Raw genomic sequence first — 20283 nt, 5'->3', positions numbered from 1 at the left:
CTTCTTCCTGCTAGAGGCTTTGAGCGAACATCTCTGTCCATCCTTTCATCTTCTCAAAACCTTGGATTTACCTTCTGCTCCATAATACCTGTTTATATAGATATTTACCAAGTCCTTTACTAAGTCCCTTTGGCCTACCACCCATATCCAACACTGCATATAGACATTGTTGTCAATGAAAACAGCATCATCCTCAAAATCTGTCACTCCAATACCATGTCCCAAGTGGACAAGCTTCTGACCTCCTTGTTCACGGATCCCTGTAGGACCGTTTTCATCCTCATCGGGACCATCATTTGGTGCACACCCTTGCAGTGCTTTTCTTTATCCAATTCCCTCTCAACCCTCTCCATCCCCAAGGCCCTTCATATCAGCATTCCTCTGCCAAGTTTCCTAACTTCCCTACCACTCTCTCTTCTTGTCATCCCACATCTTCAGAACCCACAGTATCCCTGTGTAGAGTGTTACAGACATCTATCGAGGTAAGACAATTCTCTACCCTGAGGTTACTGTGAAAGCAAGGTATTCAGCCTCCAATCATCTGAGCACCAAGACTTCATCATGCTCACAGGGCAGACCTCCCCGCCCTGTCACCCCCAAAGACTAGGTGAGGACATTTGGGCATGGGCCAACCCTTTTGTCCACAGGCAGAATTGGATCTTCTCTGAAACCTGACTTCTGCTTCCAAAGTCTTTCATCTAATTATATTAAGCCAGCCAAATTATCTAAGATAAACTTACATAAAATACACCATTTATAGACTTGAATCACCTCTACAAAATACCCTCCCAACACCACCTAGATCAGTATCTTCCTGAATAACTGGGCACTCTACCCTTGCCAAGTTGACACATAGCTTAACATCACAAGAGACCAAGCAATTAACCATCTAGACTGAGAAACTCTTGAGGAAGTGGAAGAACTGTTCATAATTATGCCAAAACCCACAAACTAAAAGATGAGAATATTGAAATACAGAGCCTTACTACAGCTATAAGTTTACTAAAATCCACCTCCCAAGTTCCCCCTATGAGTTAGTGTGAATCAGCAAACAGCAAAATACTTCCAGACATGACAGAAAGTAGAACGAACCATCACATATGATTTAACAAAGCTACAAGATGATGTTTTGAATAAGATGTTACCCATAGACTCAGACATTTGAGTACTCAGCCCTAAGTTGACATCCTGTAGAGACTTTGAAGACATGGTACTGAACACCTTGCATTCAAAGTTACTCTTTAGAGTCCTAGGAGGAAGTGTTGTCTTGCTCAAGATAGAATATGACTACAGGCAGGCTTTGAGCCTTTAAAGACCTACTTCATTTTTAATTCTCTATGCTTTGTGTTTTTGGTTCAACATGTGACCACTCAGCTTGCTGCTCTAGCCACCATGACTATTGCTTCTTTACCATGAGAGAATCTAATCCCTCTGGAACCATGAGCCCAAACAAATGCTTACTTCTGTAAGTTGCTTTGGTCCTGGTGCTTTAACAAGGCAATGAAGTAACTAACACAGACCTCAAGCTCATGACAAGAAAATCTGCAGCAGTAGGCAGAAGATGAAACTTCTAGAGGAATTTCAAACTAGTTTCTTCCCAATGCATGCTACCTAAGCAACTTTTAGGAAAGTTAGCAGTGGATTGTAGGTAGCTTAGAGGGATCAGTATACAGCAGTGAGCAATGATACAAGATTTGGAATCATAGTTTCTCTTCTCAGATTATACCTTGGACAAGTTACACAGGCTAGATGTGCCCCTGAGTTCTTCTTTTTAAGATTTATTTATTTTATGTATGTGAGTACACGGTCATCATCTTCAGACACACCAGAAGAAGACAACTGATCAATCCCATTACTGGTGGTTGTGAGCCACCATGCAGTTGCTGAGAATTGAACTCAAAAACTCTGGAAGAGCAACCACTGCTCATAACCACTGAGCAATTTCTCCAGGCCTGGCCTCTGAGATCTTTTTTTTTTTTATTATCACGTATTTTCCTCAATTACATTTCCAATGCTATCCCAAAAGTCCCCCATACCCCCCCCCACTTCCCTACCCACCTTTTCCCATTCTGAATGGGAATGGCACTGGCATTCCCCTGTATTGGGGCATATAAAGTTTGCAAGTCCAATGGGCCTCTCTTTCCAGTGATGGCCTACTAGGCCATCTTTCGATACATATGCAGCTAGAGACAAGAGCTCCGGGGTACTGGTTAGTTCATATTGTTGTTCCAACTATAGGGTTGCAGATCCCTTTAGCTCCTTGGGTACTTTCTCTAGCTTCTCCATTGGGAGCCCTGTGATCCATCCAAAAGTTGACTGTGAGCATCCACTTCTGTGTTTGCTAGGCCCCAGCATAGTCTCACAAGAGAAAGCTATATCTGGGTCCTTTCAGCAAAATCTTGCTAGTGTATGCAATGGTGTCAGCGTTTGGAAGCTGATTATGGGATGGATCCCTGGATATGGCAGTCCCTAGATGGTCCATCCTTTCATCACAGCTCCAAACTTTGTCTCTGTAACTCCTTCAATGGGTGTTTTGTTCCCAATTCTAAGAAGGGGCAAAGTGTCCACACTTTGGTCTTCATTCTTCTTGAGTTTCATGCATTTAGCAAATTGTATCTTATATCTTGGGTATCCTAAGTTTTGGGCTAATATCCACTTATCAGTGAATACATATTGTGTGAGTTCCTTTGTGATTGTGTTACCTCACTCAAGATGATGCCCTCCAGGTCCATCCATTTGGCTAGGAATTTCATAAATTCATTCTTAATAGCTGAGTAGTACTCCATTGTGTAAATGTACCATATTTTCTGTATCCATTCCTCTGTTGAGGGGCATCTGGGTTCTTTCCAGCTTCTGGCTATTATGAATAAGGCTGATATGAACATAGTGGAGCATGTGTCCTTCTTACTGGTTGGGACATCTTCTGGATATATGCCCAGGAGAGGTATTGCTGGATCCTCCGGTAGTACTATGAACAATTTTCTGAGGAACCGCCAGACTGATTTCCAGAGTGGTTGTACAAGCTTGAAATCCCACCAACAATGGAGGAGTGTTCCTCTTTCTCCACATCCTCGCCAGCATCTGCTGTCACCTGAATTTTTGATCTTAGCCACTCTGACTGGTGTGAGGTGGAATCTCAGGGTTGTTTTGATTTGCATTTCCCTGATGATTAAGGATGTTGAACATTTTTTCAGGTGCTTATCAGCCATTTGGTATTCCTCAGGTGAGAATTCTTTGTTCAGTTCTGAGCCCCACTTTTTAATGGGGTTATTTGATTTTCTGGAGTCCACCTTCTTGAGTTCTTTATATATATTGGATATTAGTCCCTTACCTGATTTAGGATAGGTAAAGATCCTTTCCCAATCTGTTGGTGGTCTTTTTGTCTTATTGATGGTGTCTTTTGCCTTGCAGAAGCTTTGCAGTTTCATGAGATCCCACTTGTCAATACTCAATCTTACAGCACAAGCCATTGCTGTTCTATTCAAGAATTTTTCCCCTGTGCCCATATCTTCAAGGCTTTTCCCCACTTTACCCTCTATAAGTTTCAGTGTCTCTGGTTTTATGTGAAGTTCCTTGATCCACTTAGATTTGACCTTAGTACAAGGAGATAAGAATGGATCAATTCGCATTCTTCTACATGATAACAACCAGTTGTGCCAGCACCATTTGTTGAAAATGCTGTCTTTCTTCCACTGGATGGTTTTAGCTCCCTTGTCAATGATCAAGTGACCATAGGTGTGTGGCTTCATTTCTGGGTCTTCAATTCTATTCCATTTGTCTACTTGTGTGTCACTATACCAGTACCATGCAGTTTTTATCACAATTGCTCTGTAGTAAAGCTTTAGGTCAGGCATGGTGATTCCACCAGAGGTTCTTTTATCATTGAGAAGAGTTTTTGCTATCCTGGGTTTTTGTTATTCCAGATGAATTTGCAGATTGCACTTTCTAATTCATTGAAGAATTGAGTTGGAATTTTGATGGGGATTGTATTGAATCTGTAGATTGCTTTTGGCAAGATAGCCATTTTTATAATGTTGATCCTGCCAATCCATGAGCATGGGAGATCTTTCCATCTTCTGAGATCTTCTATAATTTCTTTCTTCAGAGACTTGAAGTTTTTATTATACAGATCTTTCACTTCCTTAGTTAGAGTCACACCAAGATATTTTATATTATTTGTGACTATTGAGAAGGGTGTTGTTTCCCTAATTTCTTTCTCAGCCTGTTTATTCTTTGTGTAGAGAAAGGCCATTGATTTGTTTGAGTTAATTTTATATCCAGCTACTTCACCGAAGCTGTTTATCAGGCTTAGGAGTTCTCTGGTGGAATTTTTAGGGTCACTTATATATACTATCATATCATCTGCAAAAAGTGATATTTTGACTTCATCTTTTCCAATTTGTATCCCTTTGATCTCCTTTTGTTGTCGAATTGCTCTGGCTAGGACTTCAAGTACAATGTTGAATAGGTATGGAGAGAGTGGACAGCCTTGTCTAGTCCCTGATTTTAGTGGGATTGCTTCAAGCTTCTCATCATGTACTTTGATGTTGGCTCCTGGTTTGCTGTATATTGCTTTTATCATGTTTAGGTATGGGCCTTGAATTCCTGATCTTTCCAAGACTTTTATCATGAATAGGTATTGGATCTTGTCAAATGCTTTTTCCACATCTAACGATATGATCATGTGGTTTTTGTCTTTGAGTTTGTTTATATACTGGATTACGTTGATGGATTTCCTTATATTGAACCATCCCTGCATCCCTGGGATGAAACCTACTTGGTCAGGATGGATGATTGTTTTGATGTGTTCTTGGATTCGGTTAGCAAGAACTTTATTGAGGATTTTTGCATCAATATTCATAAGGGATATTGGTCTGAAGTTTTCTATCTTTGTTGGGTCTTTTTGTGGTTTAGGTATCAGAGTAATTGTGGCTTCATAGAATGAGTTGGGTAGAGTACCTTCTGTTTCTATTTTGTGGAATAGTTTGTGAAGAACTGGGATTAGATTTTCTTTGAAGGTCTGATAAAACTCTGCACTAAACCCATCTGGTCCTGGGCTTTTTTTGGTTGGGAAACTATTAATGGCTGCTTCTATTTCTTTGGGGGATATGTGGCTGTTTAGATCATTAACCTGATCTTGATTCAACTCTGGTACCTGGTATCTCTCTAGAAACTTCTCCATTTCATCCAGGTTCTCCAGTTTTGTTAAATATAGCCTTTTGTAGAAGGATCTGATGGTGTTTTGGATTTCTTCAGGATCTGTTGTTATGTCTCCTTTTTCATTTCTGATTTTGTTAATTAGAATGTTTTCCCTGTGCCCTCTAGTGAGTCTGGATAAGGGTTTATCGATCTTGTTGATTTTCTCAAAGAACCAGCTCCTTGATTGGTTGATTCTTTGAATAGTTCTTCTTGTTTCCACTTGGTTGATTTCACCCCTGAGTTTGATTATTTCCTGCCGTCTACTCCTCTTGGGTGAATTTGCTTCCTTTTGTTCTAGTGCTTTTAGGTGTGTTGTTAAGCTGCTAATGTGTGCTCTCTCTAGTTTCTTTTTGGAGGCACTCAGAGCTATGAGTTTTCCTCTTAGAAATGCTTTCATTGCGTCCCATAAGTTTGGGTATGTTGTGGCTTCATTTTCATTGAACTCTAAAAAGTCCTTAATTTCTTTCTTTATCCCTTCCTTGACCAAGGTATCATTGAGAAGAGTGTTGTTCAGTTTCCACGTGAATGTTGGCTTTCTATTATTTATTTTGTTATTGAAGATCAGCCTTAGTCCATGGTGGTCTGATAGGATGCATGGGACAATTTCAATATTTTTGTATCTGTTGAGGCCTGTTTTGTGACCAATTATGTGGTCAATTTTGGAGAAGGTTCCATGAGGTGCTGAGAAGAAGGTATATCCTTTTGTTTTAGGATAGAATGTTCTGTAGATATCTGCCAGATCCATTTGATTCATAACTTCTGTTAGTTTCACTGTGTCCCTGTTTAGTTTCTGTTTCCATGATCTGTCCATTGGTGAAAGTGGTGTGTTTAAGTCTCCCACTATTATTGTGTGAGGTGCAATGTGTGCTTTGAGCTTTACTAAAGTTTCTTTAATGAATGTGGCTGCCTTTGTATTTGGAGCATAGATATTCAGAATTGATAGTTCCTCTTGGAGGATTTTACCTTTGATGAGTATGAAGTGCCCCTCCCTGTCTTTTTTGATGACTTTGGGTTGGATGTCAATATTAGATATTAGAATGGCTACTCCAGCTTGTTTCTTCATACCATTTGCTTGGAAAATTGTTTTCCAGCCTTTCATTCTGAGGTAGTGTCTATCTTTTTCTCTGAGATGAGTTTCCTGTAAGCAGCAAAATGTTGGGTCTTTTTTGTGTAGCCAGTTTGTTAGTCTATGTCTTTTTATTGGGGAGTTGAGTCCATTGATATTAAGAGATATTAAGGAAAATTAATTGTTGCTTCCTGTTATTTTTGTTGTTAAAGTTGGCATTCTGTTCTTGTGGCTGTCTTCTTTTAGGTTTGTTGAGGGATTACCTTCTTGTTTTTTCTAGGGTGTGGTTCCTGTCCTTGTATTGGTTTTTTTCTGTTATTATCCTTTGAAGGGCTGGATTTGTGGAGAGATAATGTGTGAATTTGGTTTTGTCGTGGAATACTTTGGTTTCTCCACCTATGTTAATTGAGAGTTTGGCTGGGTATAGTAGCCTGGGCTGGAATTTGTGTTCTTTTAGTGTCTGTATAAAATCTGTCCAGAATCTTCTGGCTTTCATAGTCTCTGGTGAAAAATCTGGTGTAATTCTGATAGGCTTGCCTTTATATGTTACTTGGCCTTTTTCTCTTACTGCTTTTAGTATTCTATCTTTATTTAGTGCATTTGTTGTTCTGATTATTATGTGTCGGGAGGAATTTCTTTTCTGGTCCAGTCTATTTGGAGTTCTGTAGGCTTCTTGTATGTTCATGGGCATCTCTTTCTTTAGATTTGGGAAGTTTTCTTCAATAATTTTGTTGAAGATGTTTGCTGGTCCTTTGAGTTGAAAATCTTCATTCTCATCAACTCCTATTATCCGTAGGTTTGGTCTTCTCATTGTGTCCTGGATTTCCAGGATGTTTTGAGTTAGGATCTTTTTGCATTTTCCATTTTCTTTGATTGTTGTGCCGATGTTCTCTATGGAATCTTCTGCACTTGAGATTCTCTCTTCCATCTCTTGTATTCTGTTGCTGATGCTCGCATCTATGGTTCCAGATTTCTTTCCTAGGGTTTCTATCTCCAGTGTTGCCTCATTTTGGGTTTTCTTTATTGTGTCTACTTCCCTTTTTAGGTCTAGTATGGTTTTGTTCATTTCCATCACCTGTTTGGATGTGTTTTCCTGTTTTTCTTTAAGGACTTCTACCTGTTTGCTTGTCTTTTCCTGTTTTTCTTTAAGGACTTCTACCTGTTTGATTGTGTTATCCTGTTTTTCTTTAAGGACTTGTAACTCTTTAGCAATGTTCTCCTGTAATTCTTTAAGTGAGTTATTAAAGTCCTTCTTGATGTCCTCTACCATCATCATGAGATATGCTTTTAAATCCAGGTCTGGCTTTTCGGGTGTGTTGGGGTGCCCTGGACTGTGCGAAGTGGGAGTGCTGGGTTCTGATGATGGTGAGTGGTCTTGGTTTCTGTTAGTAAGATTGTTACGTTTACCTTTCGCCATCTGGTAATCTCTGGAGTTAGTTGTTATAGTTGTCTCTGTTTAGAGATTGTTCTTCTGGTGATTCTGATTACTGTCTATCAGCAGACCTGGGAGACAGGCTCTCTCCTCTGAGTTTCAGTGGTTAGAGTACTCTCTGCTGGCAAGCTCTCCTCTTACAGGGAAGGTGCACAAATATCTGGTGTTTGGACCTCCTCCTGGCCAAAGAAGAAGGCCCAAAACAGGACCTTTCCCAGATGCTGTGTTGCTTTGGCAGGTCACAGAAGCTGTCAGCTTCTGTGGTGCACACTCTCACCTGTGCAGACTAAGTTCCTAAGTTCAGCGGTGTCCTGGAACCAAGATGGTGCTCCCTGCTCCTGAGGCAGAGGGCTCCCGTGCCGGGCGGACTACTCCTCTGAGATCTTATATAGAAAATATAAGTGATGGGTTATGTTCTCATGGATGTTGTAGAGGTTCCCAGTAATAAGCATGGCTACCATTACCCCTGACAGACACAACCTGCTGTACCTCTCTAAAGCATTGAGCCCTCTGTGAAATACTCCTATTTCTTGACTTTCATAAGCAAATACTATCTCAGCCTTCTTCCTAACTGTTCATTTCTCAGTACACACTTTCTTCCCAGGGACTCTCATCCATGCTTGTAACTTCAGTCTGCATTACCTGGCTTGCAGATTCATATCTCCTGCTCAGGTCCCACTCCTAAGTTTCAGACCTATATTTTTATCTGTTGAATCAACACTTAGGCAAAACTTTCTTTTCTTTTCTTTTCTTTTCTTTTCTTTTCTTTTCTTTTCTCTTCTTTTCTTTTCTCTCCTTCTTTCTTTCTGTGGTACTGGGGAAGAAGGAGGAGGAGACAAGAGGAGGGGAGGCATTATCCCACCCACCTCAATTCCACCCATTTAATTACATAATAAAAACTAATGAAAACTGAGAGGCTTAAATTCAACACACTTGAGACTCAACTTGGGACCTTCCCTGAGAAATGCACTTTCCTCCCTGGTTCTTTCTCAGAGAATGAACAACATCACCATCACCACCATGAAGCCTGCCCCACGAACCAGAAACTAAGTCATCCCTGTCCTCACTTCTCACCTCCAAGTCCCTTCCAGATGATCAGCGTAGGCCATCAAATTGAAAGCTCTTGCATCAACTGTGGTTCAGCTCTGAACATGCACCTGGTTACACTTGGATTCAGGGCATCTGGACAATGCATGTACACAGGCAGGAGCTCACAGTGTGCGCACACAAACTTTCAGAGCTGCCTCCCTTTGCTATCCGCAATCCACATCCAGAGCCCTGCTGTCACCTGCAAGTCCCTGCCTGGTCTGGCTCTTGCCTGCTTTTCCAGACTCTTGCACCATCATCCCCTCTTCCAGCATTCACTTAACTTCAGGCACATCAGCATTTTTCACCAACTGAATTGTTCTGCACATACTCCTACCTGGGGACATTGCACATGCTGTTCTTCCTAAAGGGACAGGAATATGCTAATCTCACTCTAACTGTGAGGTCTTTCTGACCTATGCTTGATTATTTTTCTTTGGGGGACCTTTCCCTAAAATGTTTTCCTGTCCATCTTCCCTCTGCCTTTTCAAGTGGGTCCAATCCTTCAGTAACACATTAGCCCCACCTCCTCCTCCTCCTCCTCCTCCTCCTCTTCTTCTTCTTCTTCTTCTTCTTCTTCTTCTTCTTCTTCTTCTTCTTCTTCTTCTTCTTCTTCTTCTTCTCTCTTCTCTCTCTCTCTCTCTCTCTCTCTCTCTCTCTCTCTCTCTCTCTCTCTCTCCCCCCCTGTGTGTGTGTGTGTGTGTGTGTGTGTGTGGTTTCAGTTCCCCAGAATGCAAAATACTAAATGGAAATTTTCAGCAATAAACAGTTTATGGGTTTTAAATTGCATGCTGTTCTAGATAGTAAGTTGAGTCATACCTTCAACCCATGTGTCTACAGTTCATGTGTTACCTACTTAGTCTTTTACCAGCCATCCAATTATCAGGTCAACTGTTGCTTCATTGCATTGCTGCTCTTCAAGAAACCATCATTTGCATTAGGAAAAGCACCCAAAATCAAGATACTGGCAACTCAAATGTGAAAAAATAAGTCATATAGTACTTCCTTTAAATAGAACCAGGCACATTCTTGATTAATAATGAAAAATTCACATGCTGAGCTCACTAACATCTATAATAAGGAAAAAATTATGAGTTTTGCTGATGGATATCAAACTGCAAACATATGGTCGCATGAGTGATAAACAGTTAAGGTGGAAAAGTATTAAATGTGTGCTTAATTATACAGGATAAAAACAGCACGGAGTTTGAGTTTAGTCTGTCTACTGTTTCAGGCATCCCTGACAATAAGGGAGAATTCTGTATTCTCTCATAGAACTGTATACACTCTAAGGTCCTAAGGCAGACACTTATTTGGAGTGACATACTGATAGGATGAGTTGGTTGTCTCTCTCAGTATACTGTAACCACCAGGAGAGCAGAGACCCTACCTTAATTTACATTCCCAATTTCCAGCACTGTGCCCGCCCCATAGCAGAGGAAAGGAGGAAGACCAGTCAGTGCCCTTGAGGAGCTGTTCCTAGCATTGCCCATTTAGACCTTAGGACATGGAACTGACACTCAAGGAAGCACAAGGGTCACACGGCAAGAATGCAGGAGAGCCAGGACTCAACCCCTGTTCTTCAGTTCTTCAGACGTCAAAAGATCATTGCCACTATCTACAGAATTACTTTGTCTGAGAGACCAGTGGTGTAGATGACTAAACATGTAGAAACAGCAACGCTGAAAGGGCTTTTGCTCTCTGAAAAAAACAGAACTAGGCTGGGCACTGAATTTATATCAATACACTCAACTCAAAGAAATTTCCTTCCAAGGGGCTGTCATAAAAGCTCAAAAAGATTTCCACTCAAATGCAATATCCTCTTTCTTGGCTTTTTAAAAATAGTTCCTCTCCTTTGCAGGTCAGATCCAGGCTTCAAAGTCCCTGGTACCCTCAAAGCTTTTGTAACTGGGGAACCATCAGCATAAAAAAAAAATCCATTAGCCACAGAGGCTCAAGAGATGGGTGTGTGGTGTGGTAACAAAGGCTAGGGGAAAATCTGTGTGTAACAGATAGACGTTGAATAGTCTCAAGCATTTCGGTCATCTCTGTTGAACTTCCTTCATAAAGAATGACATCAGAGCTATTATTATATATCCATCACAGTGGGCTGATTTCCTAGCAACTATTTCTTAGAGATGGAAGGAGTTAGCTTTATTGGTGGAAACAGAAGATTGTCTGGTGGTTTATAAGTGTCATTTGGATAGAAGGAACAATGGTTCAGAGGTCAGGAGATCATCAAGGAAACCCCAGCTCTGTCACTAACTCTCCAATGGCCTTGGTTTCAAGTGGTTTGCTCTTGTAAGTTGTTTTTTCTCCATGATAAAAAGAAAGCCCTGGGAAGGAATGAACTCAAAAGCCTCTCTTCTTACATTACAATATGTAGATGATATCTCCTCTGTGAGTGAGCTAGATTTGAGGTGATCCCAAAAGATGCTAAACCAGAACCTGAGAACAGGGAGAGCCTCCTGGGCAACTGTTATCCAAAAACATCCTTCCCACCTAGCCTTCTAAGTAAGAATCTTCAGGGGTCTCACTTGAAAAACATGTTTTTCCTTGTTCTGTTGTGGATTTTTTTTCTTTGTTTTTCCATTGTGTTTGTCCTTGATGAATACCCTAACTCTCCTACATGACTCCTTTGTCATCAAGGAAATTGAATGGTGTTACCCAACAGAAGTAGGGATCCTGATGGCAACATCATTTTTGGTGGCATAAAAGCAGAAATAACCTACATCCCCATCAATAAAGGAACAGATAAATAAAATGTCATATCATAAAATGGGATTTTATGCAACAGTCAAAATGAATGAGCTGATCTATCAGTGCGAATGGAGCTTGAAGCAAAGTTGAAGGGGGAAAAAAGCAAGAATCATAATTAATGCTTTTTTGTATGAAACATGCTTTAAATGGTCTGAAAGATTAAATATTTAATGAGCAATAATTGCCTCAGGGAAGGGCCATAAAGAAAGGAATTAGGTTAGACACACTGGATAAAGGGCCTTAAATATGTCTGTATTGTTTGATCTCTTTGTAAATGGTAAGAAAAGAACATGGTAACTGCTAACAGTTTTTAATTCTTGATCATAAGATGATAGGCATAGTTGCCTATAAAAGTTTTCTTCATACTCTCATCTTTCCTTGGTTACAAATTTAAAAGTATGGGGCTGGAGAGATGGCTCAGTGGTTAAGAACACTGACCGTACTTCCAGAGATCCTGAGTTCAAGAGATCCTGAGTTCAATTTCAGCAATCACATGGTGGCTCACCACCATCTGTAATGGGATCTGATGCCCTCTTCTGGTGTGTCTGATGACAGTGACAGTGATATAAATCCTAAAATAATAATTGTAAAGTTTAAACTCCTGAATTTGACATATAAAATGTCTGTGATCTGAACTTTGTTCTGAATGGTCCTCGGCTTTCTCTGTGCATCCTGTGCTTTCCTGTCAGACAGAATCACCTCTCCTTCTTCCCCCAGGGTGGGACCATCTCCAAGACTTTACATATAAGATATACATTGCCTGTCATTCCACCCAACAGTCCCACACCTGCTGCTCATGTTCTGGCCCAGTCCCATGACGTGTCTCCCATCCTATTCAGACACAGCTAGCTGTGACTTTTTTTTTATGTGTGTGTGACGCATAATCTATACTCCAACACATCCTCTAGATGGATGGAGAAATGAAAGAAAAGCACAGCTGGTTTGCTATAAGCAGGAGTTATAGATACACAGGATGTGCCCATGAAGCCCACCCAGCAAAGCTGCTTCAGGGACAGAAGCACTGCTGTCTTTCAGCTCATGTACAGCTGATTTTTTAAAAGAGTAAGAAGGCTGAGGTAGCCATCTTCCAACACATAAAAGAAGTCTGAATGGAATATTAAGAAGAAATATTCCATTTCTTCCAGGCAGGGAGATAATGAGCTTAAATTATAGCTAGGAAGATACTGATTAGATACTGAAAAGAACTTCAGAAGAGCGACACACTGTACTGGGGAAAAGAGCATGGTTTTGAAGTCAGGCAGACCTAGCAACAAATCCTAACTCTTCTGCTCAAAGGCCTTTAATGCAGGCATGCTATCTCATCTCCATGCCCCCATTTCCAGAATGCAAGACCTACCCTATGTATTAATGTGAAAATTAGAAGGTGAGACCGGTAAAGCGTTTGACACGTAGTAGTTACTTCTCCTAGATCAGCAAAGGACTAAAATAGGAACTCCTTCCTTCTCCCGGCGTCTTATATTGTAGAATCTTTACAGCTTAAAGCGGAGAATGAGTTTGGGGACTTCCATAGGGCCATTGCTCCTTTATGGTTATTGTGTGACCGAACCCTAAGGTCTCCTCTGGGAAACGTGGCAAGAGGTTCTGAAACTCACTCTTTGAGAGTCTCCCTGTCCAGAGCAAGGTCATAACTCGGGGTACATTATTTTGTATCCTGTGGCCACGTATTCACAATGGAGTTTTTCTTTCCTCTTTAAAAAGACATGTCACTTGTGAACCTGATAACAACCGAGGCTAAACTGTTTAGCATTTTCATTTTAAAGGGTGATACTTAAATTGTCTTCTCAAACTTTCACTATAAAAGGTGATAGTTAAACTGTCTCCCTTCAGCCCTAACATCAACACCTTTCCCATTCCGTTTCCCACAATAAGCTCTGGGGTTGGGCTTATAATAGGGAGGGATTGAGTCACGGTCCTCATTCTCTCTCTTCTCCCAGTTAGAGAAAGAAATGACTCGATTCTGACTCTTTGGGATTCTTTTCTCTCCTCTTTGATTCATGTTTGGCTTCTGGAAGACGGGACATGATCTCTTCTGGATGATTTCTGGAATCATGATGTAGTGGGTGAATCCATACTGTGATACCCAGAGCCTCTGTTTGTAATGAGGTCATCTTTGCATCAGCTTTTGCTAAATGGAGAACATCCCAAGCTGTGGTTGGATGCGAAATGGTTCCCCGACAGGCTCCTGTGTTGAGCACGTTATCCCTAGCTTATAGTGATGTTCTCAGATGCTCCGGAAACTTTGGGTGGTAGAGCCTCGCTGGGAGAAATGCACGGCATTGGAAGCTGTGTCTCCTCTCAGGTTGCCTCTGTCTTTTGCTCTGCTTCCTGTTCTACCACCTGCCTCCACCAGGATGATGATCAGTCCCAGGAGCATGGGGCCAAACAGCTATGGACTGAGCTCTCCGAAGAGAGCTAAAATAAATAAATAGTTCTTGTTCTCTCTCTCTCTCTCTCTCTCTCTCTCTCTCTCTCTCTCTCTCTCTCTCTCTCTCTCTCTCTCGCATTTGGTCACTATGAGACCAAACATAGCAGCTTTTTCTAATAAGACAAGCTAATGCATCCTCTCTAATTTAAAGGTCATGTCATGTACCTCAGGCAGGGCTAGGCAGAAGTCTAGGTTAGGAATCTGAATGGCACTAGGCCCTAAACCCTTGACGACAAGCTCTGTCCCACCGTGGCACCCACTCTCCTCCTTTCATCTCCATTTCTAACCAGTTCCTAGTGAACTGACAAAGCAAGGGTTTTTCCCCAGGCCTCCCGACAAGATAACTTCAGAATGCACACAGCTCTTCCCCATGGACGCACGGCACTGTTTACACTCGACCTTGCAAGGAGCCACAGGCATGGTGCTTATTTCTTTCATAGGATGTGACAGGGTTCAATACATAATGAACAAAATGTCATAATAGCTCGATAAAGGCACTTTGTAAAACACATGGAACAAGCAATTAAAAAAAAAAAAGAAAAGAACCCTTCTAAATGAAGATCCAATTCCAAAGGGAAGAATGCCGTTGGGTTTTTTGACAAAGCAAAATATTCTAAAATTCAATTGTTTAATGGGGTTCTTCCCAGCAGCACTGGCACACACTAATTCTTATTTCAAGGCAGCATGTTTATTCTAGCTCCAACCTACTTTCAATGGTAGGTAATTAGGGAAACTAAAAGTGCATATCTTATTGCTTAATTTAGAGCCTACCACTGTGTTTCCAGGCCTTTCTCGGGCTGTGTTTTAATGACACAGAACGATAAAAGATTTTTATTCAACTTTAAGTGCTTAAGAAAGGCAGTGAGCAGAAGTCAGGTTATATATTCTGATTTTGAAAAGAAGATCCAGCCTATCAGGATACACACTTTTTAAATGTGCAAGCTAAGCCCTTATGTAATCAATTTCACCAGAAGTTCCCAGAATACTGGGCATAGACGTTCTGGTGGCTTCTCTGAAGTTGGGGCTTCGGCACTCTCACCATTACCATCATGGAAACGTCTAGGTCACCATGGAAGTCACAGGTGTTTGTGTTTTTAGATCTTTGGAGCTAAAAAGAAGCAAGAGTCCACCCAAGAGGCTGGCAGGCTACTACAGAATCACAAGCTGCCAATATTGGCAGGGAGTCGAAGGCGAGCTGTCCAAAAGTACATGTGTCATTACAAATGCCATATGGAGTCACCTTTTGCCAGTAGCCACATTTTTTAAACATGAAATTGATCTAAAAAATGTACTCTAATTCAGTGTTTATGAGATGTCAATGTATAATCAATATAAAAATGATTGCTGAGTCGTTTAACCCCGTTCTTTATCCTAACGCTGAAATCTCATCGTTTGCACATTGTAGGTTGGCAACTACATTTTCAACAGATAAAACTAAATGAAGTCTGTTGAAACCAATAAGGTAGGTACATGGAACAAGGAAAATATTCTCTTCTTCCTCATTTTTTAAATTTTAATTTTAATTAAAGTTTTTAAAACATCAGGTCTTCAGCTGCTCCTGCCGTGTTTCAAGAGTCCCATGGGATGGTGCAGACAGGCGACATGTCCTAGGCCCACTCTGCCAAGCCCTGAACTAGGAAGCAATGAGGTGGCTCAGCCAGCCATGTGGGAGCTCAAAAGACTAGAAAGCTCTTTTTCATTTTGAGGTAAAACAGCTACCCTGACATTTCCATCTTTAGATCCCAGGTCAGTGCCTCCCTAAAGAGATAATGAGAGACCCACAGAGCCTCGCTGTCACAGATGTGCCTGGATGACCAGACACTCTCAGTGCGGGTCTCTTGAGATCTCTTTCTTGTAAGTCTTTCTACCCAAAGGGCACCACATTCAGTGTAGAGAGACCAGGCCTCCTGAGAGTTTTCCCCACCTCTGGCCATTTGATCAGGACATGGGAATGGGGTTAGGAAAAGCAGTTAAGAGAGGTACTTCCCTACAGTGAATGCTCTGTCACCTTCTCTGCCTCTTCCAAAAAAAAAAAAAACCTCCACATAAAATGAGCGCTCGGTACCTGACACCGGGAGGATTTTTGCAGAGGAGGCACTTCTGGTGGAGAGATGAGCAGAGTAAAACTGTTCAACTTTAATATATCTAGAAATATTAGTTTTGCATAAATGAGGTCCTAGGATAAATGTCCTAGGATGCCTCCCACCTGTACCTTACATCAGCATCCTCATCCCGTTCTCACACCCCACCCCTGCAATTCATTTTAAGAATTCAGCATGTATCTCAGAATCTATATAAGCCACTGTGGCCCTTCAGATACACATTTAACACAGAGTTTGAACAGCCTGCCATGGCTCCTTCTCCAAACCTGAGTTCTTCTTAGCCACGGTTTGCTGCACCCAGCTTTTCTCACGGCGCCCCTTCAGGCCTTCAGAACGCTTTCGTTCACGTTCGTTCATCATCCCCTTCTGCACCCAGAATGTTGGCCAGTAGCAGATAAAGGGTTAGATTTCTAGCAGCTGGATCCCTGATGAGATATGTGCTTTGTCCAGCCCCAACTACCAAAACAGGAGATACTGTCCCCAGGACTCCTAGAAAACAAGGAGATTGAGTGTGTGACCTTAGCTGTGTGCGGGAAGTGATGGAGGAGGCCCTTGCGCATGCCCGCCTCACGCACGGCATCCTTCTTCAAGGATTCATGTTACCAAAGCGCACACAACTGCTCCGCACCCCCAAGGCTGGGGGAGCATCTGGAACATTGCAAGCCAAGCCAATAATTGGAAACCTGACAGGTTTGCAGGTGTGAATGGAGTTCTTTGCGCCAGGTGTAGCGAGTTGACAGAAACAATTATGCAGTGATTCAGGGCCCAGCCCTCCTCTGCCCAAGACTTTGCTCAAGTCTTCTTGTTCCTGCCTTCAACCGGAATTCTGGGAGGAAGTGGTATCTCCCAAAGGACCCAGCCTTGTCCCTTCAACACCTCCTGTCCTCGGGGCAGGAGTGGAAACAGTTCCCTGGACAGGGCCTGAAGTACCGCCGGAAATCACAAGGCAGTGTTTCCTTCATCCATTTTTAATTGCTGCAGGTTGTAATGACACTCTTTGGAAAATAAATACTTAACTACCTTCCCGGAGATTTTTTTTCAGGCCCAAGGAGGAGAATGGTGATGCAGAGCTTTCGGTTAATAGCTTGGTTTATTCTGGTGTCATTTCTTTTATTTCCCTTCGGCTTGTTATTTATGGTTTAAATTTTTTGCACCCTGGTGCTTGGCCTGCTTTCCTCAGGAGGATAATTAAGGGGAAAAAATGTAGATGTTCTTTTTTTTTCTGTGTGTGTACCCTTGGGCTGGAAATAGTCAAAGTATTTCAGAGAAGACAGGGAGAAGGAAAGACATAAACACCACTGAAGTCTCCACCAACCCCCACCCCCGCACCCGAAATAAAATCTACCATGTCCCTAAAGTGTATTAAGGGAATATCCTCATCACCGGGGATGGCACACCTATTCTGATGACTCTCCCTGGATTCTGGTTGGCAGAGAGGTAAATGACAGGACTCTTGTGTGTTGACAAATTACCATAGAACTGCTCTAAGGCCAGTGGTTCTATAATTGAAATGGGATTGGGAACCTCCAAAGGGTGTCTGCCCTACATTTGACCAGATCTCGTTCTGTGGGCCAGAGAGAGAGAGAGAGAGAGAGAGAGAGAGAGAGAGAGAGAGAGAGAGAGAGAGAGAGAGAATGGGATCAGAATGGAAACCGAAATAAAAGAACACTGTTCCCATGACATGGCAGAGTATTTAATTAGGCAGGGGGGCTGTGAATTGTAGCCTTTCCCAGAAAACAGAGGGGGAAAAAAATAAAAACTTTCCCCATGAGTGACTCCAGCTACCCTTGAAGACAATGATTATGAAACTGACAAACACACCTTGGAGGCCAGCTCCTAGAACCAAATCGATTTATTTAATAATTTAGGAATCACTTCCAGCCATCTTGCCCATTAAAAACGAGGGGCCATTGTACTTTCTATTTGCTTGGTTCCTTTCCTTTCTCTTAGTTATGCCTCAGCGGCTTTAATAAATAAGTAATACAGAGGGGGAGACACTTATCTGGAACACCTCGCCTCTGCCTTCACCCTGCAGGGCTCCCTGATTCTTTTCTACTTGGAAATAAATGGAGTGTAGAGTAATTTTTTTTTCTACTGTAAAGGCTGGGACAACAAGGTTAGAGCCTGAGTGTGGTCACCACAGCAAGGCAGCCCAGAGCACACAGCTCAAGCCAGCAGAGGAACAGCAGAATAAATAACACGCTAGAACAGGCTAGCAGCGTCAAGGGCTCACTGCCAAGGTGGAGCCTGTGTACTGGGGATTCTCTACCGTTTACTGGAGGGGATTCCACCGGCATGGACGTAAACTGGTCATTTGTAGTTTGAAATCGTTTGTAGTTTTATAGTGCCAAAATGAAGGCGGCTGAACCCAGCTGCAGTTAGATTTCCTCATGATGCTTTGAGGAAATGGGAAAGAGATTATCATTTTACTGCGGGTCTCAGAAAGCAAGCTTGCTGATGGAGTTGGATCACGGCTCCACTCCGCTGCAGCCCCTCCCTGCTCTCCCTACTTTCCTTTGGGCAATTCAGGCCTCTTGCTCCTCTGAAAGCCATCAGGGAGCTGGGAGCCCTTGGAGCCGTTGAGGACCTACAGCAGAAGCGAGTTTGTTTCTAACACAGCTACCCTTATAATGAACCCCAAGTCAAATTGGCCACAGACAGCACAGACCCCATCTTCCAATGTCATCCTCCATGACCAGGGCCAAACCCTTTGTGAAACCAGATTCTCTCCACACTTTTCTTCCTGAGTCACCTCAGGGTTTCCTCTCGGGATCAATCCCAACAGGAGCCTTTTCTACTTTTTCTGGGTCCTGCTTCTGACCTTTTAGGGGGTCACTCCTGGTCTTTTGTGGGTCACCCCTGCCCCCCCCCACCCTGCTCCTGTCTTTGTCTTTAGCTACTCACTCCTTTCTGATCTCTAGGACATGACTTGTATATGAACATTTGCCTTCAGGGATAATTCTAAAGGACATGTATTTCTGACACTGGTCACCTGGAACACAGTAAAGTTCTATATTCCATTCCTGTGTCCCTCTTCCAGGGACTTCTGCCCCCTCATAGGGGCAGAAACATGAGTCCTTGGATTAAAAACCATGCCTCCGATGGTCTTGAATGCACAGTATACAGTGGGTGCCTAACAGACATACATTTGCTAAATGTTGAAAGGATCCAAACTGGCTTGCTGCTCAGAGACGGGGCCTTTGCCACTGGTCTACATACAATTTGTGTGCCCTCGGCTTTTCAACTGGGAGAAAGAGAAGCAAGAAGAAAATCCAAGTATGTGTTGCCCTTGGAAACCAACATCTCAAGGCATCACCTTGCAGCCCTTGGGAAAGTAATTTATCCCTGCCAGGAAAATATGGGCACCAAGCCACGCAGCAACTTCTTTACCTCCACAAATTAATCATGATTCCAGTGTTAATTCCATAAATAATTCATGAAGTCAAACAGAAAGCATCACACGGCTCTCCCCATCCATACTGTGCAGCTTCCTTCACAGAGAAAGTTAAGCATAAACCTGAAAGCCTCAAGAGTGTGCAGGACGTTCTGATATGGTAAACACACATTGAATTTCACCAAATCCCTTTCTTGAATAAATATTCACTGAGGGCCTTGCCTGTGGCTGGGCAGGGCACCTGGTGAAACTAGATAAGGGGACACATCTCTGCAATGAAGGACACAACTTCTCCCCTACAGTTAAGAAGAAACAAGGAAATGTCACAGTGTTCATACAATGCCTGAAGACTGCATAGCACAGTGGGCATCTGCTCTGTGCAGGCTGACCTGGACTCCAGCTCTAACGCCTAGCTGTGTAACCATAAGCCAATTAATCTATATAAGCCTCTGCCCATTCATATACTAAACAGTATGATGGTAATGATATCTACCTAGAGCCTGGCCTGGTAGCACAGACCTATAACCCCAGATACTCAGGAAGCTGACACAGAGAGTTCAAGGCCTGCTTGGGCAAGTCAGTTCAAGGTCAACCTGGACAACTGAGGTGCCATCTCAAAATAAAAGGGTCTTAGTTTTTTGTTATTGGTGTTATTCTTTCTCAGAGGGTTTAGAATATAGTTTGTGTTTGTCTTGCACAGACAGTGTGGGACTCCACCAACGAACTACACCAGGGAAATAGTCTGGTAGAGAGCAATGAACATCAGGGATTAATATCATCATCATCATTACAGAATTA

Source organism: Mus caroli, unplaced genomic scaffold, assembly GCF_978045245.1.
Source record: "Mus caroli unplaced genomic scaffold, Mus_caroli_1 scaffold_12, whole genome shotgun sequence".
Taxonomy (NCBI): domain Eukaryota; kingdom Metazoa; phylum Chordata; class Mammalia; order Rodentia; family Muridae; genus Mus; species Mus caroli.
The sequence above is the reverse complement of the archived record's forward strand: the minus strand, read 5'-3'. Positions refer to the sequence as shown.